Here is a 5,984-nt window from a genome sequence, read left to right on the forward strand (position 1 = left end):
GATCCATTGTCACCAGTTGGGCCCTTTGGTCTGATGCACCGGGAAAAGCAGTAGGCTGCTGCCATGGGGGAGCTGAGCCACCTTCAGCTGAGCCACCGCTGCACATGGCAACAGGAGAAGGGATGGAGGCAACGTAGGAGGGCTCTTGTTGTAAACAAAAATCGCCCTTTTCCCTTATGGTGTATCCAAGAGCCCATATAGAGTCCTTACATAGGTTCCCTATTGGTAGGAGAGAATAACAGAGGCCAACCAGAGAATATTGAGAAGCAAAGCAGCTAGTAAGCTTGATCTTTATTGATCTGTTGCAACAGCTCGGGGGACAGCGGGGAGGCGGAGCGCCGCCATACCGCTGTTCCCCGACCTGGTTTGGTTTCCCTGACCAGGTTTTGGGGGGGAAATAAAGGAAAAAAATTTTTCCTTTATTTCCCCCCCCAAAAAACTAGGTACGTCCTATGGGACGGAGCGTCCTATGGGACGAAAAATACGGTAATTTCCACAAAATTATAAACGAACAAAACACACAAGCAAACATAAATCATAACCTTATTAAAATTTCTTCAATTTTTAAAATTAATTCCCACAAAATTATAAACGAACAAAACACACAAACAAACATAAATCTTAACCTTATTAAAATTTCTTCAATTTTTTTTATTAATTTCCACAAAATTTTAAACGAACAAAACACACAAACATAAATCATAACCTTATTAAAATTACACTTATTAACATTGTTGTGACTTCCTTGCTTCCCCTTGGTTGAATTTCCATGCATATCCTTATAACTTTCCAAATCCTAATTCTTATATACTTAGTCCATTAACATCCTTATATCTTTTCAATTCAAAATGGTACATGTTAAACATCACTTAACTTATAAAAATTCCTAAGCCAATCCGTTACCTGCAAGCTGTTTCCAACTAGGTTAGCTAACAAATTTAGCTAAATAATCGTTGAATTTTGTCCATTCTTCCTGATACTCCTCCTCCTTCTGGTCACGGACTCTTCCGGTTAGATCAGCCAGTTCCAAAAAATCCATCATCTTCATCTGCCATTCTTCCAGTGTTGGTAATTCTTGGGGTTTCCACTTTTTAGCTAATAAAATTCAAGCAGCAGTTGTAGCATACAAAATTAATTTAACATCTTTCTTGGGCAATTCCAAACCTCTGGTTTCTTTATAAATTTATAAATGTATATTTCAACATTTTTTTCAGTTCATTATAAATCTTTCCCCAGAAGTTTTTCACCTTGGGGCAGGCCCACCACATGTGATAAGAAGTTCCTTCCTTTTCGTTACATCATTTTAGCTATTTCTTAACCAGTTTTCCCAGCATGTATGAGCCAGCGAATAAAGCTCACCAGACAAATTCCCCGTGCCAAATTTCAGACAGTTGGGGAGAATCATTTCTGATTTTCAAAAGAACATAATGTTCAAGATTTATAATAGGGCTCTTTTTACATACTCTACCTTAAGTATAGAGGCGTTCCCATGCCTGTATAATTTTAATTTGAAGAACCTAAGCCCTTAAGGCACTTACACTTTAAAGAAATTCAATCCATGGAAATACATGCAAAACTTTGAAATTTGTGTGCCTTATTTTTGATGTATAGGGCTTAGCATAGCTCGGTACATTTTGTATAATTCAAAGTGTTGGTGCTGACCTTTGAAGCCCTAATCGGCCTCGGCCCAGTATATCTGAAGGAGCGTCTCCACCCCCATCGTTCAGCCCAGACACAGAGGTGCAGCTCCGAGGGCCTTCTGGCGATTCCCTCGCTGCGAGAGGCCAAGTTACAGGGAACCAGGCAGAGGGCCTTCTCAGTAGTGGCACCTGGCCTGTGGAACGCCCTCCCATCAGATGTCAAGGAAATAAACAACTCCCTGACTTTTAGAAGACATCTGAAGGCAGCCCTGTTTAGGGAAGTTTTCAATGTTTGATGTTTTATCGTGTTTTTAATATTCTGTTGGGAGCTGCCCAGAGTGGCTGGGGAAACCCAGCCAGGTGGGCAGGGTACAAATAATAAATTATTATTATTATTAAAATAAATAATTTAGCATGTTGTAGTGGAGGGAGCAGTGACGGCCCTCCATCAGGCGACAGATGCCAAAGCAGGCTAGGGAGTGGTCACACAAAAGACTTCTGGGGCAGAAATCCCGGGTCCCCAAAGGACCATTCAAAGAGCACCTCCACTGCAGTAATATAAATTCTTAAGTCGTGAGTCTGCCGGATGAGTCTGAACAGGTGTGATTATATCGTAGGATTTGGCTGCAGAGAATGAATGTTCACGGTGTGTTCTGAGTAGAGGCTGGAAGCGTGTAAAATATGTCTAACAGCTGGTTTTCTATATAAGGTGGTGCTTATATGACCATTATGGAGTTGCATAGCAGTTTTCAGGGAAGTCTTTAAACTGTAATACCCACCCAGTGATGTGGGCAGAGAATATTGGTGGTATTGAGAATCTACTAGAGGTCAAAATCAGAAGACACAAAGATACGAAACAATCTGTTACTGCTTACTGTTCCTAGAGGAAACAGGGACACAGATGGCGCTGTGGTCTAAACCAATGAGCGTCTTGGGCTTGCCGATCGGAAGTTCGGCAGTTCGAATCCACACAATGGTGTGAGCTCCCATTGCTGTGTCCCAGCTTCTGCCAACCTAGCGGTTCGTAAGCACACCAGTGCAAGTAGATAAATAGGTACTGCTGTGGCAGGAAGGTAAACGGGGTTTCTGTGCGCTCTGGTTTCGGTCATGGTGTCCCATTGCATTAGAGGTGGTTTAGTCCTGCCGGCCACATGACCCGGAAACCTGTCTGTGGACAAACGCTGGCTCCCTGGGCCTGAAAGCAAAATGAGCTCCGCAACCCCACGGTTGCCTTTGACTGGACCTAACCATCCAGGGGTCCTTTACCTTTACCCTAGAAGAAACAGTTCAGATGTTTCATAAATGGATTTTACAACCCCTCTTAGGCAATGACACTCCTCTCTCAGAGATCTTAGGTAGTTGGCGTGCATTTGCTTGCAAACAGTCCCTCAACCTAAATTAGTTACTCACCAGCATCAACAGGCTATATAACCAGAGGTAATGGGCATTGGGACCGCATCAGCGGTTCATTCAGCTGCTCACAACTTCCAACATGATCAATACCTTCTGCCAGCAGTGCCCTCCTGCATTCTACATAGGGTAAACAGGCCAGTCTCTTTACAAGAGAGTAAAGGTAAAGGGACCCCTGACCACTAGGTCCAGTCGTGGCCAACTCTGGGGTTGCGGCGCTCATCTCGCTTTATTGGCCGAGGCAGCCAGCGTACAGCTTCCGGGTCATGTGGCCGGCATGACTAAGCCTCTTCTGGCGAACCAGAGCAGCGCACGGAAATGCTGTTTACCTTCCCGCCGGAGCGGTACCTATTTATCTACTTGCACTTGGTGCTTTTGAACTGCTAGGTTGGCAGGAGCTGGGACTGAGCAACGGGAGCTCACCCCGTCGCGGGGATTTGAACCACCAACCTTCTGATTGGCAAGCCCTAGGCTCTGTGGTTTAACTCACAGCGCCACCCACGTCCCTTTACAAGAGAGTAAATGGGCACAAATTGGACAGAAATTGTAATACAGTTATACCCTGTGTTAGACGCTTCAGGTTGTGTTTTTTTGGGTTGCGGACCGCCAAAACCCGGAAGTACCGGAACGGGTTACTTCCGGGTTTCTGCGGTCGCGCATGCGCTAAATCGCGCATTGCGCATGTGCAGACGCACCGAATTGCAACCTGCATGTGCACAGATGCGCTGCTGCAGGTTGTGGACACTGCAGGTTGCGAATGTGCATCCCACACGGATCATGCCCGCAACCCGAGTTTCCACTGTATTGGGCAGGCAGTGGGCGAACATTTAAACCTTCAAGGACACTTTGTATGTGATCTCAAGAGTGGCTGTCCCTGGAGCAAAGGATCTTCAGAGCGAGAGTGAAATATGAAACTGGTGAATGAAAAGGGTTCAATGCTAGCACCTTTGGATTGAATTAAGACAAGGATCCTGGCCAGGATGCCAGGATCCAAATTTAAAAATGGAAAGCGTAATGCCGGTTGTCAAGAAAAGAGGTTTAAAGACTCTCTCAAGGCAAATCGTAAAAAATGTAGTATAAACACCAACAACTGGGAAACACTGGCCTGCGAGCGCCCCAATTGGAGAACAGCCTTTGCCAAAGGTGTCATGGGGTTTGAAGACACTCAAACTTGAGATGAAAGGGAGAAACGTGCTAAGAGGAAGGCACATTTGGCAAACTCTCACCGTGATCAACCCGCCCAGAGATCTATGTCCCCACTGTGGAAGGATGTGTGGATCCAGAATTGGCCTCCACAGTCACTTACGGGACAGTGTTCATGAGTTAATCAAAAACTGTTTTATGAACCGCCACTGTTAATTATGTACAGTGGTACATCTGGTTAAGAACTTAATTCGTTCCGGAGGTCCGTTCTTAACCTGAAACTGTTCTTAACCTGAAGCACCTCTTTAGCTAATGGGGCCTCCTGCTGCCACTGCGCCACCGGAGCACAATTTCTGTTCTTATCCTGAAGCAAAGTTCTTAACTCAAGGTACTATTTCTGGGTTAGCGGAGTCTGTAACCTGAAGCGTATGTAACCTGAAGTGTATGTAACACAAGGTGCCACTGTAATTATCACAGTCTCCTTTCTGACCTCACTGTTTATAGCAACCACCATGCGTCACTCAGAATAACGCTTCATGTCTCTGTGATGAAGTGGGCAGTGGTCCCCAAACTCTTACGCCATCCTCAATGGGCTAGTCTTTCAGGTGCCACACGACTCCTGCTTGTTACAATTGCCTGACTGCACCACTTAACAGAATTTACTGGGAAGAGGAGTGGCAGCGGTCAAGGATGGAACAGGGGCACATGGGGCCATCTGGGGCGGATGACGGTCAGCCTTTGGAAGGAGACAGAAAGGGCACATTCACGGCAGGAGCAAGGCTTCAGGAAACCAACATTGGGAACAGGCTGGAAGCGGGCATGGAAATTCCCACAGAGCTTCTCCTGGCTGGCTGTGTTTATGTTTTCCTTTCCTCAGCCAGGCCAGGCACAGAGAGAGGCGCAAGCTGTTTGAAGCCTCTTCGCTGCTGCAGCTTCAAATTCCAGTTTAGGGGCACTTAGGGTTCCCTCTTTTTTTCCTAGAAATGCCGGTAAAAGAAGTGGGATGCTCCACACATGGGGAAAATTCTACCAAACAAAAGCCACTCCGATTCCTGTGGCTTTCATCCTGAGGAAAAGGGTGAAGCCCTGTGAAATATACTCGGAGTCGAGAGTGGATTTCATGCTCTTTATTCAGCTCATAGTGGTGAGGAGGAATGGAAGTTCCCCCAGAATGTCTGCTTTTTATACATTATTAACACAATGGGCCCCCCGTGATTGGCTAATTCTAGGATTCACCTGTAGGCTAATCAGGTTGCGGATTCCCTTCCACCTGGAGCTGGATTGGGTGGCTCCTGTGGACCAATCAGACTGCTGCATTATAGACCCTATTGTTCTAGGACCAATCAGACTGCTGCATTCTGAATCCTATTGTTCTAGGACCAATCAGACTGCTGCCTTTTGGATCCTATTCAACTCAGTACATAACACTATGGGAATGCAGGTGTGTGGCTATGTGTGCACACTTAGGCCTCAAGAAGGTCGAGAGAGGTCCCTCGCCATGATGATGCTTGCTGCTCACCCTTTTCTCCTTTTGTAAAGCAGGACACACCTTCTCCTCATGATCTGATATTCCTTGTGAAATGCAGAGAGGGAGAGGGACCTTGCATTCTTCACATGAGTGTCTGCTTGGCAGAAATGTACCCTTTTTTTTAAATGGATCAAGATGCATCGCTTTTTATTCAGGCCTGGTGTTTATTATAGCATCTTGCAAGGAAAGGCCCGATCAAGGGCATGCTTTATTATTGTGTTAGTGTTTGTGACGGTGTTTCTGTTTTTTAAACCTCAGTTTTA

Source organism: Podarcis tiliguerta (genome assembly GCF_965153285.1).
Source record: "Podarcis tiliguerta genome assembly, chromosome: 13".
In the NCBI taxonomy this organism is placed as follows: domain Eukaryota; kingdom Metazoa; phylum Chordata; class Lepidosauria; order Squamata; family Lacertidae; genus Podarcis; species Podarcis tiliguerta.